At 46.9% G+C, this 27654-nt stretch overlaps 1 pseudogene; it reads left to right on the top strand.

The window, feature by feature from the left end:
• Positions 1 to 27654, top strand: part of LOC121583136 — a 49599-nt pseudogene that overhangs the window by 7793 nt on the left and 14152 nt on the right.

Here is a 27654-nt window from a genome sequence, read left to right as displayed (position 1 = left end):
CCAGTTCAACTTGACCTTGGAAGAGTTTCTCTGTATTCTCATCACATCAGTTTACTTTGAAGCTAGTGTAAACTTCAGAAGGGACCCGAAAACAGTGCCTAGCGTAAACCGAGAACAACAAATTGCAATCTGTTTATTTGCCAGGGTTTGATTAATTGTCTTTAAATCTAGACTTTAAGACATTGTTGTACAAAATGCTGACTAAAAAGAGATCAACTGCTGTGCTGATTGAGCACCCTGCTGGTACTGCAGACAACAAGCTTATTGAACATGGTTTTGACCTCTCTGACCATGGTGCTGTGTCCTCAGGTAGCAAGGCTCCCATCCTGATCACCAAGGACATGGTGGAGAGCATGAAGGATGGCTCAGTGGTGGTGGACCTGGCTGCTGAGGCTGGAGGAAACATGGAGAACTGTCTGTACACAAGGTCAGTCAAGACAATCTGTTATTATTCTCATCTTAAATCTCATCATTTGATTCTCTTTTGACACTGTGGTGAACCTACTTATGTCTGTATCATTTTGACTGCCTAGACCTGGTACCACAAGGTTACCTACTCAAATTGTGTAAATTAGTCCTTTTCCAAAAGGTTGAAAAGAGAAGAATGCACAATTTGTCTTTCAATAAAATAGCTGCTTCTGTTATTTTTAGGGTGTGACCCACATAGGCTTCACTGACCTGCCCAGCCACCTGCCCATCCAGTCCAGCACCCTGTACTCCAACAACCTGACCAAACTCATCCGTGCAATCAGCCCTTCCACTGAGAACTTCCACTATGAGGTCAAGGAGCAGATCATCTGTTGTCATGCAGGTGAGGTGAAGCAGCTGGGTTAGGTTACATCTGTTTTTAGCACAACGAGGGAAGACTGGTTAATCAGGGAATCTATGATGAATTGACTTGCTCTACCTCTGCAGTTGGCAAATGAAATGGGTCTGAATGTTTGGTTACGGTAATATGTTTTGGAAGATTTAGGTAAAATGTTAATTTTGAACCCATAGGCTGTTTGTTTGCATTGTTGGTAGGTCTAACAATGTTCTCCTCTCTATCTGTTGCAGAATGGAACCAACCTCTTCCCAGCTCCTCTGCTCGATAACATCCCAGTGGCCAAGAGCATGCATGAGCTGGCCAAGGAGAAGGCTGCTGCCGTGTCCCCCTTCAAGGCTACCCTGACCACCGCTGGCATGTACACTGGAGGTGAGACACACCAACACTGACTGCCTAGACACTTCATTCATTTATACTTACCTTGCCTTCCAGGGTCATTTTCAGTAGGTACCAAATGGAAGAAAACGTAGTAAAATGATTAGAAACTACCTGGACTTAAATAAGAAATGCTAATTTAAATGTTCTGTTGCACAACGTTTTGCTACGGTGTGCCCTAATGAACACCACCCCGATCTAAGTCAGTTGTTTACTTATTTATAATGTAAGGGGAATAAAATGGTTGACACAGCAGAAAGCAGAGGATCCAGAGCAACACTGCTGGCTGTCAGGATAATGGCCTCCTAAACCGAGCCGTGTCATAAGTCTCTGTGAGCTCGTATGGTGGTCTCCCTCTCTCTCTTTCTCTCGCTCACCCTGACCTGGGTTAACAGGACTATCGTGGGGGGTTAAAAGCAGCCTGTTAGTGTTTTATTACCTTTCACATTCATTACATTGTTCTATTCTCTACTAACACTCGCAAGTCATCCGCATAGCTGACTAATCTGGGAAAGGTGAGCTGTGACCCCATTCTGAGAGCAGCACCAGCCGTGATTAGACATAAACGCCTCCCTGAACAGAAATTGGTGCAGATTATTTCTATTGGTTACAGGCGGAGGCTCAGAGGTTAGTCTGTGAGAGAGAGGAGGCAGGCAGTAACTGTCTGCTCTGTTCTGTTCTGGAATCAGATCAAAGAGACCCAGAGAACATGGCCTTCTTCCCCAACATTCAGACAAATGAGCCACAAACTGGGTTCACACGTAAATAAACAACCTGAGACAAACAAACAGGCACATTCATCTTTCTGTCCTTTCATGAGTTAGTTCGCTCCGTATCTCTGTCTCTCCCCTCTGAAGCCACGGAAGGAAGGTGCTGCTGGAACATCTTGATTTCCTGACCACCGGATCAGCCATGCGAGAGGCCAGAAAGGCAGAATGGCTGAGAGCCCCTTTGAAATGAGGATTGGTCACCTAATTAGAACCTAACCTACCCCCCAAACCACCAGCAGCCCCTTAGTGCCAGGAAACTGGGAATAATAAAATGTGAGATGACGAGCCCTCCCTCCCCCTGCTGTGTCTGTCTGAGGTGGTGCTGTAGCTGTTTCCCACAGACCCCTGTTCTGGTAGTGGAGACTAGAGACGGCAGGCCTGTAAACCCCGTTCACACGTTACCCCATCACCAACGCCATCTCTGGTGCGTGTTTATGAAGACTCATCTTAATGAAATGGATACAGAAGACTAAACAAAGGCACATCATTATTTTGTAATGTAGTATATTCAGGAATGTATTTATATATATGGAGGTAAACCTACCGAAGAAAATGCATCTAGGCCTAAGATGCATCACTTAGGATTTGGTTTCAAATGAGAATGAATCACATTTTAAAACCCAGATGTTATTCATTTGATTTACTAGTCTCTAAAAGGCATTGCTGTAACTGTACAGAGGAGATTCTTTCACAGAACTGGCGGTTGATTCTCCCTCCACCTCCACACCTGCAGGTGCTCTCCTCTCAGTGATGAGTAGGACCTGGAGGGAACAGGATATGATTAATGGTCCTTGTAGTCTGTGTGATTTAAAGTACTACTCCAGAGTGTAGATCCGCTTCAAGCAACTAGAAGCATAGGTCTCAGGTACCTCTCTGTGAATACAGGAGAATATAGGCTAATAGATTTATTATCATTGAATATTTCTTCTGCAAATAAATGAGAAACTGATTATTTGGCTGTTAAAATTGTAACTCAATGTTTTGGATAGTGGCGAGAGGAAATTTGTCCTAGTTGCAGAAGACATTCATTTGCCTGCTGGTTTCATTGCAAATGAATAGTTCCTGATCATTATTAGTTGCCCCTTGACCCCTTTCCCACCCTCCACATCTACTTCATAAGCAGGAAGTGTTATAGACGGTGTGTGTGTGTTCGCAGCATGTTGATTACTCTTGACACAGGCGGAAGTGACAAGCTGGCTGTGATATCTACTGCTTTCGGGGGGATGTGCCTCATTAAGCTTTTCCTTGTTCCTCCCGGCGGTGATAGGGCAGTGCAGTCAGGACCAGGGTCTGGGTCCAGGAACCAGAAAAGGCTTGAATGTCTTAATGAACCCATGGTGGTCCAACATTAAAGCCCCCTTCATGTCGCCCCAGACGCTAACTTCAGAAGAGGCATGGTGGTGGCATCCAATGGAGCAATTATCTCCCTAGACCTACTGCACAGTTCCTGTCAACCACTTTATTAGTCCACACTATACATACCCCGGTCCCCGCACCACCCTAGTCATTCTCAGTCTCTCTGCTCATGCATTGTCTCTTAGGTGTGTTCCCCACATATTTGGCATTACCTAAACCATGCCTTTTATTTTGGTCATGCAAAGAAGTGGAAACATTGAAACCATTGGAGTTATTGTTATTGATGTGCCAAATGTAATAAAGCTAAAAGAGCTGTTCGAGCCCAAGACGTTAGTGAAGTATATTGGAATTTCAAATTCTTAAGAGGGAGAGAGAAGTCTGTGTCAATCTCTGTCTGGAGCGTTAGGTTACTTTTGATGGGGAAGCCATGGTTTTGCCCAATGGCTGGCACCATCCTCATGACAACTCTTTAATCTACCTGAAACTATTGAGTCACAATTAGCTAAAGTCTTTCCCTTCTGAAGTCAGCCATGAGTGGGATGTGACGAACAGACGCTTCTGGGATGACTGTGATCAATATAGACCTGACTGGCTGACTATCTAAGAGCTGTCTTGATAAGTCAGCGGTAGGTAGGTGGTATTGGTGTCTATTTGGTCAGGTATGCCTGTGATCTCTATGGCCTGAGTATGACGCCCTTGTTTTTCAAATGTAACCTCATATTCAGGGTGGAGTAACTCACCCTCCTTTCAAGGGAGGGAAACTTCAGGCGGGGATCTGATGGCATTAAGGTTTCAAAGTTCACCTGGTGTCTAGAATATTGTGAGCAGCATGTCTCGCTTTTTGACAGTGTGCGAGTAGATTTTTCTAGCCTAATTGTCTGCTGTAGGTATTTCATGTGACACTGAGGTAGCGTGCGGTTACCTTTTAATTCAAACCTTGGCCTGTCTCTGTGACTAATTGTTACTGTGGAGTTCCAGAACGGGACAGCCAGGAAAAGCTCATTCATTCAGTCAGACGCATAAACACATGGCTGTGAGCATGTCGGCTCTGTCTGACCAGCCGGTTGTTGTGTTGTTCACTACAGTACAGCAGGCTGCATTTGTAAGTCATTATAGGGCTGATGGTTATCAGGATTCCCTCTGCGCTCTGACATTTTCCTCATTAAGCAGTGCTGCTGTGCTCTGAAGCAATGTGTAAGGAACATGCCTATCTATACAGCACTTCAAATGGAATAAAGCTTTGTTTGTCTGACAGGGCAATGGGTAGAGAAGCAATAATGTTTCAGTGTTTTGTCATTGTCATTTGACATCAGTTCAACACATGTGGGACTAATTGAAAAACATGTCTGTAATGTGATCTAAGCTGTGCTTACTGTGTGTGTGTTTATTCCAGGTCTGACGGCTGTGGGCGGTCTGTCTCTCATGGGGGTTGACTACACCCCCTCCTCCACTGCTGAGATGCTGGCTGTCGCGGCTGCCTTCATCTCCTCAGTCAACATCACTGGTGTCACTACTCTCTGGATTAAACAGTAACTGTGAAAACAGATAGTGAATGGAGCAGACAAACGGAGCTCCTCTTACCTCAACATTGTACCCCCTTTGGAGACCGTATATGAGATCTTAGAATACGTAAGATATGAGGATATCAGACCCCTTTAGGGCCATTTATTTAACTTGACTATCTATTAAGAAACTGCTTATTGTTCCACTGTGCCCTCTTCCTCAGCCGTGACCGTTAGTTGGTCCATGGACCCTGTTCGTGAGAGCAGACCTTCCTTAACTCCCTTTAGGTGAAAAATAAGGAACTTCACACCTGAACTGGAAATGACTGAGTGTTCTTCAAAAGGACCATGGCCATGCTATAAACCAGGCTTAGTCTAGCTCTGCTGAGAAGAAATGAGGGAATGTCGTTAATGGTAGTGTCGGAAAAGTCTTTGGTGCATCGTTCTAGACAGCCGCTGAATCACTCATTCAAAGGCAAACGCTGCAGAGGTCCAGAGGTCCCAGTCTGTGCGAGGGCGCTCCGACAGGCCAGAACACTGAGCAGGGTCAAAGATCATGGCAGGGATTTAAAGCCCTCTTACCGGGGCATTCTGGCAGATTTTAGCCATTTGCTGTAAAAACCAGTTATTATGACTCTCAGATCTCTTTGTGCATGTGTTCCAGAGCGCTTAAAGTGCACCTCTTTATATATATATTTATTTTCTTTAAAGAGCAGGTGTTTAATTTCAATTGAAAGTCCCTATTGGTTGCCATTCCACATGCAACATTTCTTAGTGGTCTACCGCACCACCCATAAACCCTCAGTAACATAAAAACTGACATTCCAACAGTTGTTTCCTAGCCCTTCTTCTACAATTTTTATATTGTCAAGTGATTACACAAAAAAATTGCCCTCCAATTTAGTTTCAATAAACTAGCCCTGACATGTATAGAGTACCTGCTCCTTATACAACGGGTCGAGGAATAGTTTTTTTCTTCCTCTGGCTCTTGCCACAAAGCCTTTTGTATTTCCATGTGTTTTTATAGTGGCAGCACGGAAAAATCCTGTGCATGCTTTTCTTCAATACCCGCCCTTTGCATTCTTGAATCTGAATGTATTGACTCTGAGCCTCAAGTCTGAAATTGTTTTTTTATTGTTGGTATGTTTAAGTAATTGAGGTCTGGGCTGGGATACAATTAGTCCGTACAGCTGAAGTGGACAGATGTTAGCCACTGGATAACCTGTCTGAGTGTGGCGGTGGAGTGGCGATGTAGAGAAACCAGAGGTTTCTTTTGGAATGGAACGTGATCTGCCCCAGCAGAATGAAGTGTTCCGTCTGGTCGTTATATCAGGGGAGAGATTCCACCAAGAAAACCCCCAGCTACTACATTCATTGAGTTGGCCTTTAGGAACCTTTTGTGCGCACACTTTTAATGTGTTACTCAAATATCAAATAAGGGTGCTATAAATAATATTTGAAATATGACCGTCTTCACCCTGTTATGCCTGAAGCATTCCAACAAGAGTGTTTGTGCAGACCGTTGTCTACCAGGTTGAGTTTGACTGGTTTTGTTCTCTTCCAGGTTTCCTGGTCACCAAAAAGATGCTGGACATGTTCAAGTGTCCCACTGACCCTCCAGAATAAAACCACTCTTACCTACTGCCCACCGGGGTGTTTGTGGGGGGCTATGGAGTCGCCATGCAGGCTGGCTACAACATTAAACAGGTGAGCATCACCTAACCCTCACACTATGTACCACCAATCAGGTGGGCTCAGGTGTTGTGTTCAATGTACCACCAATCAGGTGGGCTCAGGTGTTGTGTTCAGTCGGTTGTGTTAAGTAGGCAGAGTGAAATGGGCATGTATTACCTGAACTTAGAACAGGTTTTTAATTTAGAACAGGTTTTTAATTTAGAACCGGTTTTAATTTTCTGCATAGTGAACCTTTTGGCACTGTGTGCCCTACTGAACATGGCCCAGGTCTAAGCCACTGCTGTGTGTCTATCCCTCCCTCTCTCTCTCTGTAGATGATGTACCTGGGCTCTGGTATGTGCTGTGTGGGAGCCCTGGCTGGTCTGTCCAACCAGTCCAATGCCCGCCTGGGTAATGCCCTGGGCATGATGGGTGTGGCAGGGGGCATCGCTGCCACCCTTGGCTTCCTGAAGCCCACCCCTGTACTCCTGGCACAGATGAGTGCCGCCATGGCTGTGGGTGGCACCGCTGGTAAGTGTGTATATGCTTGAGTGTACAAAACATTAGGCATAGACTGATCATGACATAGACTGAGCAGGTGAATCCAGGTGAAAGCTATGATCTTTTATTGATGTTACTTGTTAAATCCACTTCAATCAGTGTAGATGAAGGGGAGGAGACAGGATAAATAAGGATTTTTAAGCTTTGAGACCATTGAGACATGGATTGTGTATGTGTGCCATTCAGAGGGTGAATGGGCAAGACAAATTATTTAAGTGCCTTTGAACGGGGTATGGTAGTTGGGGCCAGGCACACCTGTTTGAGTGTCAAGAACTGCAACGCTGCTGGGTTTTTCACGCTCAACAGTTTCCCGTGTGTATCAAGAATGGTCCACCACCCAAAGGACAACCAGCCAACTTGACACATCTGTGGGAAGCATTGGAGTCAACATGGGCCAGCATCCCTGTGGAACGCTTTCGACACCTTGTAGAGTCCATGCCCCGACGAATTGAGGCTGTTCTGAAGGCAAAAGGGGGTGCAACTCAATATTAGGAAGTTGTTCCTGTGTGTGTGTTGGATTTGCATGCTTGAATGATCTGAACAACATGTTATTTACTATAGTCGACATGTGTTGTCTCCTTCAATCATATGAGTAACTGCTTACTGCTCATACTGCAGCAGTGCTGAGGTAATGGTCACCATCATGTCTGAATCATGATCCAGTCAGGTCAATCTACATGGTAATTCTTCCTGGAATCAAGCTGGAACCTAGACTAAACCATCCGTTCAGACCTTAGCCTGTTTGCTTTTCCAGATGCTCCTATTAACCCCGTCCATGTCTGCAGGGCTTCAAGAAGAACACACACACCAAAACACACATAGACGGAGGTGCACTCACAAACAAGGAATTTCCCCCAAACAGCCCTTATCAGCCACACCTGTGCCTCAGGACTGCCCGTTTCCCACCAGTCCTTAGGGTGTGTGTCTTTGCGCACGTCTCTGTATGTGTTGTCCGGTTCTCATCCCCTCTGCCCCCCAGGGTTGGGTATCGCTAGGAAGATCCAGATCACAGACCTCCTTCCACAGCCTGGTGGGTCTGGCTGCAGTGCTGACCTGCGTGGCAGAGTACAGGATCAAGTACCCTCATTTTGCTACCAACCCGGCTGCCAACCTCACCAAGATCATCGCCTACCTGGGCACCTTCATCAGAGGGGTCACCTTCAGCAGATCCCTGGTGGCTTATGGGAAACTGCAAGGTGAGGACGGACGATTGGGATTGGGCATAGTGATACATTATATTTCAATTCGATGTAATTCTATGGGATTGGGGAGGTGGAAGTGGGATGTTGTTTTTGTTGGGAGCTGCGAGTGAAAAGGGGTAGGAAATGCTGCGAGTGAAAAGGGGTAGGAAATCCTAGGCCAAGCACGCCATGAGTTTTTACGGTTCCATTTGTACCTGTCAGTAAATGAGGCAGTTAAAGTCATACTTATATTCCTCATACATATTCATCATCGCGGTCCATTGATTTGATTAATTTGTCCATAGATTTTATTATTCATAGACTATATATACAAAAGTATGTGGACACCCCTTCAAATTAGTGGATTTGACTATTTCAGCCACACCCGTTGCTGACAGGTGTATAAAATCGAGCACACAGCCATGCAATCTCCATAGACAAACATTGGCATTAGAATGGACTTACTGAAGAGCTCAGTGACTTTCAACGTTGACCCGTCATAGGATTCCACCTTTCCAACAAATCAGTTCGTCAAATTTCTGCCCTGCTAGAGCTGCCCCGGTCAACTGTAAGTCTTGTTATTGTGAAGTGGAAATGTCTAGGAGCAACAACTGCTCAGCCGCAAAGTGGTAGGCCACACAAACTCACAGAACAGGACCGCTGAGTGCTGAAGTACGTCTATCCTCACTCACTACTGTGTTTCAAACTGCCTCTGGAAGCAACGTCAGCACAATAACTGTTCGTCGGGAGCTTCATGAAATGGGTTTCCATGGCCGAACAGCCTTACACAAGCCTAAGATCACCATGCGCAATGCAAAGCATTGTGGTGTAAAGCTTGCCGCCATTGGACTCTGGAGCGTGGTGAATCTGGCGTGATGAATCACGCTTTACTATCTGGCAGTCCGACGGACGAATCTGGGTTTGGCGGATGCCAGGAGAATGCTACCTGCCCGAATGCATAGTGCCAACTGTAAAGTATGGTGGAGGAGGAATAATGGTCTGGGGCTGTTGTTCATGGTTCGTGCTAGGCCCCATTCTAGACGATTCTGTACTTCCAACTTTGTGGCAACAGTTTTGGGAAGGCCCTTTCCTGTTTCAGCATGAGAATGCCCCCATGCACAAAGCGAGGTCCATACAGAAATGGTTTGTGGCCTGCACAGAGCCCTGACCTCAACCCCATCGAACACCTTTGGGATGAATTGGAATGCTGACTGCGAGCCAGGCCTAATCGCCCAACATCAGTGCTCGACCTCACTAATGCTCTTGTGGCTGAATGGAAGCAAGACCCCGCCGCAATGTTACAACATCTAGTGGAAAGCCTTCCCAGAAGAGGCTTGAGGCTGTTATAGCAACCAACTCCATATTAATGCCCATGATTTTGGAATGAGATGTTCGATGAGCAGGTGTCCACATACTTTTGGTCATGTAGTGTATAGATTACACACATAGATTTTACTGCGTTTTCAGGAATTTTCTGCTAATGGACACTTAACTTAGACAGCTTGGGTTTGATCAAGTAACCCTCTGGTCAGTAGTAGACCAGTAGTGGTCTGGGTCCTTCAGGTTGATGCCTGAGCATCTGTACCCGACTCTGCACCCCTCCTCTCAGTCCCCTGTCCCAGCCGTGCCACCCAGGCCCCCCTGCTCCCAGCTAGGCCAGGCGGAACCTCTCCCAGTTTGGCACTAATTAGCCCCTCCGCCCCCAGTCATTTTCCACTTGTTCCCGAAAGCTGGAACACATTATCCCAGGGAGCGTTCCCACTCCACAGTCCCACTGGAACCTGGAAAACCTGCTCCGATAAAAGATTAAAACCTACATTTTCCCCAAAATGCACATTTCATGCTAGAGACTTTTTTCTTTTCTTTTCTTTTTTTCTTTGTTTTTCAGTTGTGGGTTTGTTTTGGAAGGCTTTCAAAATGAGGAAAAAAGTCAAGGAAATGTTACAATGCGTCCCATATCACAGGTGGTGGAATCCAGATGCTGGCTCTGTTAATTTGATTATCAACATGTATTCAGTTTCAATTTAGCATGAAGCAGCCTCATGAACACATTTCAGTCTCTGAAATGAAAATCAATTTAGAAACGGTAACTTTCTCTGCTATCTTTCTACCTGCCTGCCAAGGATTGAGTTAGTTCAGGGAGAAAAGTACAACTCCCTTTTTAATCCATACAGTATGTGTGATAGTGACATCCTTGGATAATAAATAACATGCTCACTTTCAGATTGTTCCTCAAAAGTGGTTGGGGCCTGAATACTTGTAAATGGAGGACAAAATAAATGAGATGGACAGCACATAGTGACATCCTAACATGCATTTAGCTCTATATGTCCATGCCTACAGTTTTTCTCCTCCTCTCTCTAGGTGTGCTGAGCTCCGCCCCACTCCAGCTCCCTGGGCGCCATGCTATGAATGCTGGGCTGATGGCCTCCTGTGTGGGCCTGATGATCCCCTACATGCTGGACCCCAGCTACACCGCAGGCATCACCTGCCTGGGCTCTATGTCCGCTCTCTCGGCCGTCATGGTACGACCTACACACCGCCTCTACCCAAATCAAAGAAATAGAATTACTGGGACGGACATCCACATTCAAATCAATGTTTGAAGTTATGAGGGTGCAGTGCCATTTTTATGGTTTGAGAGTATTTTCCTGTTCTACTAATTCTATATCTATGGCCCTAATATCCACCAACCTGGACTGACCAGTGATCTTTGAACTAACTCTTAGAAATAGGATGGAACTTACCTGTTTGTGCCATTGGAATCCTGTGCTCTAGCCCATTTTAGGTAGGTTTAAGTTCAGCTATCCTTCAATAAAAAGCGCTCTGCTTACGATCCTGCTCCACTGTTGGCCCTTAAGGAGAATTTTCATTGGAAGCATTAACCACATGATCAATCCATAATAAGATGATGGATGGAAGGTAAACTAAGATGAGGTTTTGAAGCAGTACTGAGAGAAGGTGGTTCTGGTTAAAACTGTTGTGAATGTTGGCTGCTCAGGCCTCCATGTGGTTTGTCAATAACAAGGACATTTTGACGTTGTATAAATCAACGGATATTCATTTCTTACGTATACAATATCACACCACTCTTGACTGATAAGGTGTAGCTAAACAATCACCTGTGCCTGAGCATGAATGTCTTTAAAAGGAGATCTGATATTGTTCAAGTCCTGCCCTCTCTGTTTGTTTGATGGAGTGTATCGTTGCATAATGTGAGGTAGCTGGCTCTGGTTAGAGCCATTCCCTGAGTTGGGTATCTTGGAGAGTAACATTAGGATGATATCATAGAGAGCACTTGAAATGAATACTCCTTGTTTTGACAAACACCTTACGCAATGACTGAGGCCCACTGCATCCTGATAGGGGTTAAATACACTATATTTCTACTACCTGATCAGATTTCTCTATTTACCATTCAATAATACTGTTTATGAATGGTCTGTTTATGCCCAAGTGTTTACATTTTAGTCATTTAACAGATGCTCTTATCCAGAGCGACTTACAGTTAGTGAGTGCATACATTCTTTTTATTTATGTATTTTTTTCATACTGGCCCCCCGTGGGAATCGAACCCACAACCCTGGCATTGCAAATGCCATGCTCTACCAACTGAGCTACATCCCTGCCGGCCATTCCCTCCCCTACCCTGGACGACGCTGGGCCAATTGTGCGCCGCCCCGTGATTCTCCTGGACAGAGCCTGGATTCGAACCAGGATCTCTAGTGGCACTTAGACCACTGCGCCACTCGGGACAATGCTTACATGTGAGTTTATATAGGTCAGGCCTACTACTCACATATGACACATGATCTTTGTATACCTTCTTTTGTATGGACAATATATTGAATTTAACAACACATGAATGAAATGTATGTCTTGCTTTATTAATCCCACGGACATATCAACCTTCAGTCTAACGGTAGTCTTGTTCTTCTAGGGCCTGACTCTGACAGCAGCCATCGGCGGTGCAGACATGCCGGTGGCCATCACGGTGCTCAACAGCTACTCCGGCTGGGCCCTCTGTGCTGAGGGCTTCCTGCTCAACAACCTGCTCACCATCGTAGGGGCCCTCATCGGCTCCTCAGGGGCCATTCTCTCCTACATCATGTGTGCGGTAAGTATTGGTCTGTATTTACGAAGTGTCACACGTCCTATAGAACAGGGGTATTCAACTCTTACCCTATGATGTCTGGAGCCTGCTGGTTTTCTGTTCAACCTGATCATTAATTGCACACACCTGGTGTCCCAGGTCCAAATCAGTCCCTGATTAGAGGGGAACAATGAAAAAATGCAGTGGAACTGGCTTCGAGCTCCAGAGTTGAGTTTGAGGGCTATAGAATGATTAAGGTATGGAGCCTATAGTCCTTCCGTCTGTCCGTATTTAGGAAGTGTCACACATCAGACAGTATGGGTTAAATAGGCCGCATCAGCTCATAACCTACATGTAAACTTTGAAGATGCTAAAATATGCAAGGCAGTTTCTGTGCTTCCACAATTCTCCACTAGGAGGAACTCTAACTGTACTTAAATGCCTTCTTGGCTGCATTGACTGCCTGAAAGAAACTGGCTTCACTGAAAAATGTTGACTTAAAACGGCTGAGCAGCTTTTGATCCTATCCATCTCTGTACTCCCCCTCGTCTCTCTTCTCTCCCCCTGGCTAGGCCATGAACCGTTCCCTGGCCAACGTGATCCTGGGTGAGTACGGTACATCATCCACTGGGTCAGGCAAGCCCATGGAGATCGTAGGAACACACACAGAGGTCAATGTGGACCAGACTGTTGAAATGATCAAAGATGCCCACAACCTCATCATCACTCCAGGTAGAGTCAAAACCCAACACCACACACACACACACACACACAGCATGAACACAGTGGTACTTCCACACACCGGGGTACTGACCGGGTAGGTTCATTTAAACTAAACCACCCACGTACACAGGGTTCAACTGACAAATGTTTTTAAGACCTAGAGTGTAAGTGGGTTGTGGCCAAAGGTCTTGTGCAGAAAGTAGAAAACATGGTCCTTTGCCATCAACATTTTTCATAAATTACAGAACTTTTTTCTATGTTTAGCTAACCTCTGTTGACCTTGTTACATCACCAGTTAATTTGCTAAACTTCGTTAGGGCACCTCTCAAGTAGGGCCCGTCAGGCATGCAGGCCCACTCTATCCCGAGGTGGTCCAAGAGCCTGGGTCGTGTTTGGGAGTAGGGTTTATTGAAGCTTTGACAGACCTCTGTATAATCTCACTCTCTGTCTTTCCACTCTCCCACCCTGTCTGAAAACCCGTCCCCTGACGACAGCTCTCTGCACATTGCTTCTCCAACCTAGTGGTGAAGTGAACTGTTTAGTGAGAAGTCACTGGCAGGCAGCAGGGACTGATAGTTCAGCCTCAGACTGTCCTGGTCCATATGCTGCTTCCAGAGAAAGTAAAGGAGGAAGAGAAAAGAAGGCTCTTTTTTAAAGGCTTTAATATGCATTATCCATAGGGCTCTGGTCAAAAGTAGTGCACAATAAATGGGGATAGGGTGCCATTTGGGACACAGACCCAACCTAGTGGCTGGCTCTGCTCTTCTAAACAGCCTGGTTCTCTGTCGCTCGGCTTGACCTCCTGGGCCGGTAAGTGTAATGGCCTCCAGCAAAGCTTATGGCTCTGTCTGTCCTCTGTCTGCGTCTGCATCCACTTTGTTCACTACGACAGAGAACTGGACCATTACGGGCAGACAGGACGAACAGATGGAGGGACGATGAGATGTGGGAAGATGAATAAAGAGAAGGGGAGAAAATATGATTTAACGTGGCACTCCAGAGTATACAGGCATGCGGGGCCAAGCACAACAGAGATGGCTCCTTCATTTTAAACACACCGCTGCTGGCATTCCAGCCTCCAGCCGTCCAGCAGGGCTCAACCCTACGGTGTCCTGACCCAGCCATGGACCCAGACATTAGACAGTTAGACTCTATCTATCTAACATGGATCTACACCATGGGCCCCTGTAGACAGTGGGGGAGAGTTACGATGTTACTATATCTATTGTGGAGGATGTTCTGAACTTCTAAAGTACACAGTTATCTCACTGACTACTGCAAACCCAGACTTGTTTTTGTATCCAAACATTATTTTCAAGCATCTTCTCCAAATGTACCCAAATTAGCCGGTGTTTGTGTGCCAGGTAGTCCTGCCAGACTGGAAGGTGATCCTCAGCTTCTAAGCTTGGTGTTATGGTGCACTGTTCCACTGTTGCTCTCTGTGTTGTCAGTGGGTCCCAGATTCTCCTGCTGACTGCAGTGCACCACACTACACCAGGCCCGAGCTGGGGCTGGAACCGGAGCTGTCTTGTTTTCCTTTTCACATTTCCTATAATTGGACCAGTCACAGTCACTTTGCTTGATTGACATCAGTGGAAACATTTAAGACTTTTTTTGATAAACACTGGCCTTGTCTGGACGGGATTGTTTTCGTTAGGAGAAAAGCTTGTGTTTGAGGGTCTGCATGAAGAAAATGAAAATCATTAAGGAGCGAGTGTGGACCGTAGATATGCTCAGTGCAACATGCTGTGTTTAAAGCAGAGTACTTGACGGCTGTTGTGACAGGCCTATCAAACGTTGTAAACAGCAATTGAGGCTTTAGATTGTCCATTTGCTGTGAATTATTGTTTCTCTCTCTTGGATGGTGCTCATTTCAGTAAGAGGCTTCTCAACTCTGCACGAGGCAGATGAAAGATGAGTGTTGATGGTCGTTGTTGTGTTTGAAAGGCCTAGGTTGGCTTTGGAATGGTGGAGACGAGTGAACAAAGGCTTACTTCGTCTTTTGAGTTAAAAATGTCCTGTCTACCACATGTACTGGAGCAATTCATGTGCACTTGCAGCTGATCAATGTACATGTAAGAAAATCCCAATATCTTTTTTTGGGCAATAAGTAATTATTTTCCGTCAGTACTTTGATAAGATCATCCTTAAAGGGGAAATCTGTAGTTGGGAAAAACAACAAAACCGCCACCCCGCCACTTGTTTTGGTAAATGGCTGAGGGATGGAGCAGGAGAAATGTAACCACTCTCAAATTCATAGGCAGAGCTATGGATGCAAGGACTGACCATCCATGAGGTCATAATGATAGTTTAACCATGTTTTCAAGCGATACAGTGTTTGTTTACAATTACATTGTTTACAAACAATGCAGTAAAACAAGCTTATATTTGGCTTTCTGCAGTTGAACAAAGCTCATGGGGCATTTATAAGTTATATTCTTCAAAGATTAATAGCTATATACAGTGCCTTCAGAAAGTATTCAAACCACTTGACTTTTTCCACATTTTGTTGTGTTACAGCCTGAATTTAAAATGGATTAAATTGAGATTTTGTGTCACTGGCATACACACAATACCCCATAATGTCAAAGTGGAATTATGTTTTTAGAAAATGTTACAGATTAATTTAAAATGAAAAGCTGAAATGTCTCGCTACCAAAGGTGACTCTGGGTTGAATACTTATCTAATCAAGATATATATATATATATTTTTTTCTTTACAAATGTTAGAGTTTTTCTTCCACTTTGACGTTACAGAGTATTTTGTGTAGATCGAATGGAAAAATAAAAATGAAATCCATTTTAATCCCACTTTGTAACACAACAAAATGTGGAAAAATTCAAGGGGTGTGAATACTTTCTGAAGGCACTGTATATCATACATTTAAAAGGGGAAGACATGGACTAAAGCTAGAATCCTTAATTGAAACAATAACAAAGCTGAGGGATGGGCCTGGAGAAATGTAACCACTCTCAAATTGATATGGATGCAAGGACTGGCCATCCATGAGATCAAAATTATAGTTTTGACCATGTTTTGAGGCTATATAATGTTTGTTTACATTTACATTGTTTACAAACATTTGGGTAAAACAAGCTTATATTCTGTTACGACAGTTGAACTGAGCTCATGAGTTATTTATGTTATATTCTTCAAGAATCAATATATCATTAATTTATACGTAAAAAAATGGATGTAGCAACTAAGGATTCTAGCTTCAAGAGTAACATTGATTTGCTCCAGATTCCCGGACATGCTCCCACTTGACAGCTTCAGATAAAAGGATTGAAATCATTTCACAACTGATTATTTTTTTTCAGCCTTGATGTACTTTATTTATTTTACAGTGTTTGTTTATTGTGTTATAAAATAACAGGCTCAATTATTTCACCTCCGGTCTTGTTGAAATGAGAGGAAAGAGCTCCCACTTGTATGTAGGATTATTATGAAAACCATATTCTGCTATTTGAGACAATACATACAGATAAACTAGGTTAGTAGACTTGTTTACGCCTAAGCCCTCAGACATCCTCTGTTCCACTTGGTATCCACTGGTCCTGAACTTTAATTCCCTATTGCTGGGATATGTTGGTTTGAATATTTTTCTTGTTAGAATTTTCAGGTTTGATCAGTTTCACTGTGCCCAAATACCTGGTGTGTCAAAACCAAAAACGGATAAATAACATTTAAGGAAATAGAATTTATTGGTAATTTCCTAAATGTTAAATGTGTTTATATAAGGATGATTTGATTCTTTTGAAGCACGTTTGATAGGGCTTTATGCAAATGTTTGTTTTTTTAGCATCAGAAGATCAATGTCCGGATAAGAATCTCTGGGATTGTCTGAGTATTTTTGCTATTTATACAAGCATTTTTTATCACTGTTCAGAGGTAGTAGTCAGTTTTTGACTTGGATTAAGATGTGCCAGTCAAAATCCAGGCAGACTGTGTTCTGAAGTTTTATTGTGTTCCCTCTATTTTTCTGACTTTTATACAGACAGCAGTTGACAGGTTTTCATAGCAAATGTTACCATTTTCTTTTGAAACCTTTCTCTGCTTGTTTTTAATGACTATTGTGTTTTCCACTCAGGCTGTTGTGTTCTTGTCCTGCAGGTTATGGTCTATGTGCTGCCAAGGCCCAGTACTGCATTGCTGAGCTGGTCAAGATGCTGCAGGAGCAGGGCAAGATTGTCAGGTAAGGACCCTGGTAAACAGATTACCATAGACTCTTCCCAATGGTAACCAAAGCTATGGCCCTAACCCAGGGGTGGGCAAAATAAAAAAAGGTTGGACAAAAAGCGGTTTCTGTTTCTTCCTACGAATTTGGCTCTAGCTTTTGAAGGGTTGGAGCTATTAGCTATTAAGACCCCATTCCTGATACTTAAGACTCACAGGAAACGTGTGTCTACAACGCTCAAAGGCCATTGGAAAGGCCTGTGACAAAACTGCAATTGAAAGCAATGCAGACCTTCTTTTCTACACACACAATTATTACCTGATCATCTTCCCTTAGTGAGCAAACCATCCACCGCTTCCGAGTATATTACTCTCTAACGTTCAGTCCCTGGACAATAGAGTAGACGAGCTTAAACTTTCCAATACCTTTCTGATGCATTTCAGTAGGGCTGAGAATTGTCAGGGACCTCACGATACGATATTGACACGATACTTAGGTGCCGATATGTATTATGATTCTCACAATTCTATATATATTCAATACTGCGATTTTATTGAGATTTTAAGTTCCAAACATATTTCTCACTATATGTCTGCTGCAGAGACTAGAGAGTGCATGAGAAAATTTTTGTTTAAATTTAAGTTGGCAGGTACAACCAACTATCGCTAGCTAACGTTACCTAGCAAAAAAATAAAACATGTTTTAATTTTTTTTACAAACCGATACGTGGAGTTTACTCCAATTAGGGGAGGGATGGTAGGGTTAGGGGGAAATATATTTAAAAAATATTTATTTTATACATTCCAGGGTTTTTCTTTATTTTTACTATTTTCTACATTGTAGAATAATAGTGAAGACATCAAAACTATGAAATAATACATATGGAATCATGTAGTAACAAAAAAAGTGTTAAACAAATTAAAATATATTTTATATTTGAGATTCTTCAAAGTAGCCACCCTTCTTTGCCTTGATGACAGCTTTGCACACTCTTGGCATTCTCTCAACCAGCTTCATGAGGTAGTCACCTGGAATTAATTTCAATTAACAGCTGTGCCTTGTTAAAATGTGTAGAATTTCTTTCCTTCTTAATGCGTTTGAGCCAATCAGTTGTGTTGTGACAAGGTAGGGGTGGTATACAGAAGATAGCCCTATTTGGTAAAAGACCAAGTCCATATTATGGCAAGAACAGCTCAAATAAGCAAAGAGAAACTACAGTCCATCATTACTTTAAGACATGAAGGTCAGTCAATCTGGAAAATTTCAAGAACTTTGAAAGTTTCTTCAAGTGCAGTCGCAAAAACCATCAAGCGCTATGATGAAACTGGCTCTCATGAGGACCGCCACAGGAAAGGAGGACCCAGAGTTACCTCTGCTGCAGAGGATAAGTTCATTAGAGTTACCAGCCTCAGAAATTGCAGCCCAAATAAATGCTTCACAGAGTTCAAGTAATAGACACATCTCAACATCAACTGTTCAGAGGAGACTGTGTGAATCAGGCCTTCATGGTCGAATTGCTGCAAAGAAACCACTACTAAAGGACACCAATAAGAAGAAGAGACTTGCTTGGGCCAAGAAACACAAGCAATGGACATTAGACTGGTGGAAATCTGTCCTTTGGTCTGATGAGTCCAAATTTGAGATTTTTGGTTCCAACCGCTGTGTCTTTGTGAGACGCAGGGTAGGTGAACGGATGATCTACACATGTGTAGTTCCCACCGTGAAGCATGGAGGAGGAGGTGTGATGCGGTGGGGGTGCTTTGCTGGTGACACTGTCTGTGATTTATTTAGAATTAATGGCACACTTAACAAGCATGGCTACCACAGCATTCTGCAGCTATACGCCATCCCATCTGGTTTGCGCTTAGTGGGACTATCATTTGTTTTTCAACAGGACAATGACCCAACACCTCCAGGCGGTGTAAGGGCTATTTAACCAAGAAGGAGAGTGATTGAGTGCTCCATCAGATGATCCGGCCTCCACAATCACCCAACCTCAACCCAATTGAGATGGTTTGGATGAGTTGGACCGCAGAGTGAAGGAAAAGCAGCCAACAAGTGCTCAGCATATGTGGAAACTCCTTCAAGGCTGTTGGAAAAGCATTACAGGTGAAGCTGGTTGAGAGACTGCCAAGAGTGTGCAAAGCTGTCATCAAGGCAAAGGGTGGCTACTTTGAAGAATCTCAAATATAAAATATATTTTGATTTGTATAACACTTTTTTGGTTACTACATGATTCCATATGTGTTATTTCATAGTTTTGATGTCGTAACTATTATTCTACAATGTAGAAAATAGTAAAAATAAAGAAAAACCTTTGAATGAGTAGGTGTGTCCAAACCTTTGACTGGTACTGTATATATTTACAAAAAAATATGTGGGGGACTGGAAATGATGCAGACAATTCCATTGATGGAAGGCAGAATCTATCTGCAATATTAAGTCTGACCTACCCATATTCAATTAATTTGACATCTTTTCTTGTTATCGACAAGATGGCATCAACAGACACGGTCGCCTGTTTCTAGCTCCTAGCCAACTTTGCAGTATTTTGTTATTTCTTACATTATTTGCTCAGAACATTTCTAGTATTATTACCTAGAGCTAAAAATAATTTAGAAATTAGACAAGAAATTTGAGTTCCCTGGATCCTATTTTTGGACTTCCTGAGGCAGCCCATTCATCCCGGGTGCTAAACCAAAACGTTGACACCAGAGAAGTGGGGTTCTAGTCAGGCTCAGGCGGCGAGCAAACCGTCCACTGCACGTTCAGTCCCTGGACAATAAAGTAGACGAGCTCAGATCAAGGATCTCCTTTCAGAGAGACATAAGGGACTGTAACATACTCGGTTTTCATGACTCCGGATATATTGTCCCTGTCCATACAGACAGCGGGGTTCTCCGTACACTTGACTTTGTGCAAACTGGATATCCTGAGGCCGCATTTATTGTAGCTGGGGACTTTAATATAGGAAATATGAGGAAAACACTCCCAAAATTCCTGTGCTACACATTGAGAGAACACGCTTAACCATTGTTACTCTCCCTTCCTGGACGGCTACAAGGCCCTCCCCCGCCCTCCCTTCTGCAAATCAGATCACATCTCCATCCTGCTCCTCCCCACCTATAGGCAGAAACTTAAGCAGGAAGCACCCGTGGTAAGGACTGTTCAACTTTGGTCTGACCAATCAGAATCTATGATTCAAGACTGTTTTGATCACACGGATTAGGAATTGCTGCGGGTCGCCTCTGGGAATAGTATCAACGTGAACACTGACTCAGTGACTGAGTTCATCAGGAAGTGCATAGAGGATGTTGTTCCTACTGTGACGATTAGAACTTATCCAAACCAAAAAACGTGGGAAGATGGCAGCATTCGTGCAAAACTGAAAGTGTGAACCACCGCATTTAACCACGGCAAGGTGACTGGGAACATGGACTTGTGCAAATAGACCAGCTATGACAGTACAGGGACAAAGTGGAGTCGTAATTCAACGGCTCAGACACAAGACTCATGTGGCAGAGACTCCAGACAATCACAGATTATAAAGGGAAAGGCAGCCACGTCGCGGAAAAGCTAAACACCTTCGCCCGCTTTGAGGGAAACAACACAGAGCCGCCGACGTGGGCCCTCGCCGCTCACGAGTACTGTGTGCTCCCGATCTCCGTGGCTGACGTGAGTAAGACTGTCACGTTCGTTCATAGACGGGTCAGACCAAGGCGCAGCGTGATATGCATACATGTTTGGTCTGTCGTAGCTGGCCGCGACCGGGAGACCCATGGGGCGGCGCACAATTGGCCCAGCGTCGTCCAGGGTAGGGGAGGGAATGGCCGGCGGGGATGTAGCTCAGTTGGTAGAGCATGGCGTTTGCAACGCCAGGGTTGTGGGTTCGCTTCCCACGGAGGGTATAAAAAATAATGTATGCACTAACTGTAAGTCGCTCTGGATAAGAGCGTCTGCTAAATGACTAAAATGTAAATGTAAAATGTATTTAAACTTAATAAACACTCGACAAAACAATAAACGAAACGACACGTGAAGTCCAAGGTAGACACAAACAACATACCTCACACGGAACAAGATCCCACAACCCACTAGTGCCAATAGGCTGCCTAAGTATGGTCCCCAATCAGAGACAACGAGCGACAGCTGCCTTTGATTGGGAACCACACCGGCCAACATAGATCTAGACATACTAGACTATAAACATAGATCTACACCACATAGAAAATCACACCCTGACTCAACAAATAAGAGTCCCCAGAGTCAGGGCGTGACAGTACCCCCCCCCCCAAAGGTGCGGACTCCGACCGCACAACCTTTACTTAACAGGGTAGGGGCCGGGTGGGCATTCCGCCTCTGAGGCGGATCCGGCTCCGGGCGTGACAACCACCTATTCTCCGCCTCCCTGTTGCGCCCCTGATCTGGTCTGGACCTCGGCGCGCTGCTTCCCCTCTCCTTCCTCCCACTATACTCCAAGCCCTGTCTGGACCCTGGTGTGGGAGACCCCGAACCTGGAGAGGGGCTGACGTCTGGGTCTGGACTGGAGCCGCTGACCGGAGCTGGACTGGGCACAGGTGGAGCGGACTGCTCTGGCTCCGGAGTGGAGCCGCTGACCGGATCTGGACTGGACCCCGGTGGAGCGGACTGCTCTGGTTCCGGAGTGGAGCCGCTGACCGGAGCTGGATCAGGCACCGGTGGAGCGGACTACTCTGGCTCCGGAGTGGAGCCGCTGACCGGAACTGGACTAGACCCCGGTGGAGTGGACTGCTCTGGCTCCGGTGTGGAGCAGCTGACCGGAGCTGGATCAGGCACCGCGGTGGAACGGGCACGGGCCGTGCCGGACTGGACACACTCACCACTGGTCTGGTGCGAGGAGCAGGCACGGGCCGAACCGGACTAGGCACATGCACCACTGGTTTGGTGCGAGGAGCAGGAACAGGCCGGGCCGGGCTGGCGACGCGCACCGCTGGCTTGGTGCGGGGAGCGGGAACAGGCCGGGCCGGGATGGCGACGCGCACCACTGGCTTGGTGCGAGGAGCGGGAACAGGCCGGGCCGGGCTGGCGACGCGCACCACTGGCTTGGTGCGAGGAGCAGGAACAGGCCGGGCCGGGCTGGGAACACGCACCACTGGTTTGGTGCGAGGAGCAGGAACAGGCCGGGCCGGGCTGGCGACGCGCACCACTGGCTTGGTGCGAGGAGCAGGAACAGGCCGGGCCGGGCTGGCGACGCGCACCACTGGCTTGGTGCGAGGAGCAGGAACAGGCCGGGCCGGGCTGGGAACACGCACAAATGGTTTGGTGCGAGGAGCAGGAACAGGCCGGACCGGGCTGGCAACGCGCACCACTGGCTTGGTGCGAGGAGCAGGAACGGGCCGTACCGGACTGTGGAGGCGGACTGGAGGTCTGAAGCGGAGAGCTGGCACAACCCGTCCTGGCTGGATGCCTACTTCCGCACAGTATATGTGAGGCATTAGCACAGGACGAACAGGGCTGTGCACGTGTACTGGCGATACAGTACGTAGAACCGGCGCAGGATATGCAGGACCGAGGAGGCGTACTGGAGACCAGCAGCGTTGAGCCGGCACACCCCGTCCTGGCTGGATGCCCATCTTCGCACGGCACGTGCGTGGTGCTAGCACAGGACGTACAGGACTGTGCCGGCACACTGGCGACACAGTACGTAGCTCCGCATAACACGGAGCCTGCCCAGTCACACGCTTCCTCGCATGAGTACGGGCAGTTGGCTCTGCTCTAACACTAGGCTCCGCCAACCACCCTTTTAGCCCCCACATTTTTTTTTCTTGGGGCTGTCTCTCGGGCTTCTTCCTCGACCGGCGTCCTCTGTGTTGCCGTTGCTCCTCTCCTGCCTGGGCATCTACCTTCGCCCATGGCCCTTTCCCCGCAAATATCTCCTCCCATGACCACCACTTGCCCACCTATGACATGGCTACTCTCTCCGCCTGGGCACGCTGCTTGGTCCGTGTTTGGTGGGATCTTCTGTCACGTTCGTTCATAGACAGGTCAGACCAAGGCGCAGCGTGATATGCATACATGTTTATTTAAATTAATAAACACTCGACAAAACAATAAACGAAACGACACGTGAAGTCCAAGGTAGACACAAACAACATACCTCACACGGAACAAGATCCCACAACCCACTAGTGCCAATAGGCTGCCTAAGTATGGTCCCCAATCAGAGACAACGAGCGACAGCTGCCTCTGATTGGGAACCACACCGGCCAACATAGATCTAGACATACTAGACTATAAACATAGATCTACACCACATAGAAAATCACACCCTGACTCAACAAATAAGAGTCCCCAGAGTCAGGGCGTGACAGTACCCCCCCCCCCAAAGGTGCGGACTCCGACCGCACAACCTTTACTTAACAGGGTAGGGGCCGGGTGGGCATTCCGCCTCGGAGGCGGATCCGGCTCCGGGCGTGACAACCACCTATTCTCCGCCTCCCTGTTGCGCCCCTGGTCTGGTCTGGACCTCGGCGCGCTGCTTCCCCTCTCCTTCCTCCCACTATACTCCAAGCCCTGTCTGGACCCTGGTGTGGGAGACCCCGAACCTGGAGAGGGGCTGACGTCTGGGTCTGGACTGGAGCCGCTGACCGGAGCTGGACTGGGCACCGGTGGAGTGGACTGCTCTGGCTCCGGAGTGGAGCCGCTGACCGGATCTGTGGACCCCGGTGGAGCGGACTGCTCTGGCTCCGGAGTGGAGCCGCTGACCGGAGCTGGATCAGGCACTGGTGGATCGGACTACTCTAGCTCCGGAGTGGAGCTGCTGACTGGTGCCGGACCAGGCACCGGTGGAACGGGCACGGGCCGTGCCGGACTGGACACACTCACCACTGGTCTGGTGCGAGGATCGGAACAGGCCGGGCCGGGCTGGGAACACGCACCACTGGCTTGGTGCGAGGAGCAGGAACAGGCCAGGCCGGGCTGAAGATGCACACCACTGGTTTGGTGCGAGGAGCAGGAACAGGCTGGGCCGGGCTGGGAACACGCACCACTGGTTTGGTGCGAGGAGCAGGAACAGGCCGGGCCGGGCTGGCGACGCGCACCACTGGCTTGGTGCGAGGAGCAGGAACAGGCCGGGCCGGGCTGGCGATGCGCACCACTGGCTTGGTGCGAGGAGCAGGAACAGGCCGGGCTGGGAACACGCACCACTGGTTTGGTGCGAGGAGCAGGAACAGGCCGGGCCGGGCTGGCGACGCGCACCACTGGCTTGGTGCGAGGAGCAGGAACAGGCCGGGCCGGGCTGGCGATGCGCACCACTGGCTTGGTACGAGGAGCAGGAACAGGCCGGGCTGGGAACACGCACCACTGGTTTGGTGCGAGGAGCAGGAACAGGCCGGACCGGGCTGGCAACGCGCACCACTGGCTTGGTGCGAGGAGCAGGAACGGGCCGTACCGGACTGTGGAGGCGGACTGGAGGTCTGAAGCGGAGAGCTGGCACAACCCGTCTTGGCTGGATGCCTACTTCCGCACAGTATATGTGAGGCATTAGCACAGGACGCACAGGGCTGTGCACGCGTACTGGCGATACAGTACGTAGAACCGGCGCAGGATATGCGGGACCGAGGAGGCGTACTGGAGACCAGGAGCGTTGAGCCGGCACACCCCGTCCTGGCTGGATGCCCATCTTCGCACGGCACGTGCGTGGTGCTAGCACAGGACGTATGGACTGTGCCGGCACACTGGCGACACAGTACGTAGCTCTGCATAACACGGAGCCTGCCCAGTCACATGCTTCCTCGCATGAGTACGGGGAGTTGGCTCTGCTCTAACACTAGGCTCCGCCAACCACCCTTTTAGCCCCCCAAATTTTTCTTCTTGGGGCTGTCTCTCGGGCTTCTTCCTCGACCGGCGTCCTCTGTGTTGCCGTTGCTCCTCTCCTGCCTGGGCATCTACCTTCGCCCATGGCCCTTTCCCCGCAAATATCTCCTCCCATGACCACCACTTGCCCACCTGTGACATGGCTACTCTCTCCGCCTGGGCACGCTGCTTGGTCCGTGTTTGGTGGGATCTTCTGTCACGTTCGTTCATAGACAGGTCAGACCAAGGCGCAGCGTGATATGCATACATGTTTATTTATACTTCATAAACACTCGACAAAACAATAAACGAAACGACGCGTGAAGTCCAAGGTAGACACAAACAACATACCTCACACGGAACAAGATCCCACAACCCACTAGTGCCAATAGGCTGCCTAAGTATGGTCCCCAATCAGAGACAACGAGCGACAGCTGCCTCTGATTGGGAACCACACTGGCCAACATAGATCTAGACATACTAGACTATAAACATAGATCTACACCACATAGAAAATCACACCCTGACTCAACAAATAAGAGTCCCCAGAGTCAGGGCGTGACAAAGACATTCAAGCGTGTTACCCCTCGCAAGGCTGCCAGCCCACATGGTATCCCAAGCTGCGTCCTCAGAGCATGTGCAGACTAGCTGGCTGGAGTGTTTACGGACATGACATTTCTCCCTATCTCAGTCTGTTGTCCCCACTTGCTTCAAGATGTCCACCATTTTACCTGTACTCAATAAAGCGAAGGTAACTAAACTAAATTGGACGGCAGGTAACCTAGTGATTTAAGAGCTTTGGGCCAGTAACCGAAAGGTTGATGGTTTGAATCCCCGAGCCGAGTAAGTGACAAATCTGTTGGTGTGCTCTTGAGCAAGGCACTTACCCCCTAATTGCTCCTGTAAGTTGCTCTGGATAAGAGCGTCTGCTAAATGACTAAAATGTAATGTAAAATGTAGCACTCACTTCTGTCATCATGGAGTGCTTTGAGAGGCTAGCTAAGTATCATATCACCTCCACCTTATCCGACACCCTAGACCCACTACAATTTGCATACCGTCCCAAAGGATCCGCAGATGACGCAATCGCCATGCACTGCACACTACCCTATCCCACCTGGACAAGAGGAATACCTATGTAAGAATGCTGTTCATCGACTACAGCTCAGTCTTCAACAACATTTTGCCCTCCAAGCTGATCACTAAGCTCAGGGCCCTGGGTCTGACTTCCTGATGGGCCAACACCAGGTGGTGAACGTAGGCAACAACACCTGCGCTACGCTGATCCTCAACACGGGGGCTCCACAAGGGTGCGTGCTCAACCCCCTCCTGTACTCCCTGTTTACCCATGCCACACACGTCTCCAACTCAATCATCAAGGTTGCTGACAACACAATAGTGGTAGGCCTGATTACCAACAGGGAGAAGGTGAGAGCCCTGGGGGAGTGGTGCCAGGAAAATAACCTCTGCCTCAATGTCAATTAAACTAAGTAACTGATCGTGGACTACAGGAGACAGCAGAGAGAGGCTGAAGAAATTTGGCTTGGCCCCTAAGACCCTTACAAGCTTCTACAGAGGCACCATCGAGAGCATTCTGTCAGGCTGTATCACCGCCTGGTACGGCAACTGCACAGCCCACAACTGCATGGCTCTCCAGAGGGTGGTGCGGTCATCGCAACGCATCATCGGGGGCGCACTGCCTGCCCTCCAGGACATCTACAGCACTCTGTGTCACAGGAAGAGTATCGTCAAGGGAAGAGTATCGTCAAGGACCTCAGCCACCCGAGCCACGGCCTGTTCACCCCGCTACCATCTAGAAGGCGGAGACCGTACAGGTGCAATACTGTTTTACATACTGTTTTACCCACTTTATACAGTACCTTCAGAAAGTATTCACACCCCTTGACTTTTTCCATATTTTGTTGTGCTACAAAGTGGCATTAAAATGGATTTAATAGAAAAAAACGTGTCAACGAATTACAGACAAACTGTAAAATAAAAAATAAAATATATATATATATAAATAAAAATTAAACACTGTCTTGATTAGATAAGTATTCAACCCCCTGATAAGTATTCAACCCCCTGAGTGTACAAAACATTAGGAACACCTGCTCTTTCCATGACAAAGACTAACCAGGTGAATCCAGGTGAAAGCAATGATCCCTTATTGATATCACTTGTTAAATCCACTTTAATCAGCGTAAGTGAAGAGGAGGAGACAGGTTAAATAATGATTTTTGACAATTGAGACATGGATTGTGTATGTGTGCCATTGAGGGTGAATGGGCAAGACAAAAGATTGAAGTGCCTTTGAACGGGATGTCTCAAGAACTGCAACGCTGCTGGGTTTTTCACTCAACAGTTTCCTGTGTGTATCAAGAATGGTCCACCACCCAAAGGACACCCAGCCAACTTGACACAACTGTGGGAAGCATTGGAGTCAACATGGGTCAGCGTCCATGCCCCAATGAATTGAGGATGGTCTGAGGGCAAAAGGGGGTCCAACTCAATATTAGGACAGTGTTTCTAATGTTTTGTACACTCAGTGTATGTTAGAATCACCTTTGGCAGCAATTACA

The sequence above is a fragment of the Coregonus clupeaformis genome, chromosome 15 (genome assembly GCF_020615455.1).
Source record: "Coregonus clupeaformis isolate EN_2021a chromosome 15, ASM2061545v1, whole genome shotgun sequence".
Lineage (NCBI taxonomy): Eukaryota > Metazoa > Chordata > Actinopteri > Salmoniformes > Salmonidae > Coregonus > Coregonus clupeaformis.
This window is presented reverse-complemented; position numbering and strand designations above follow the sequence as displayed.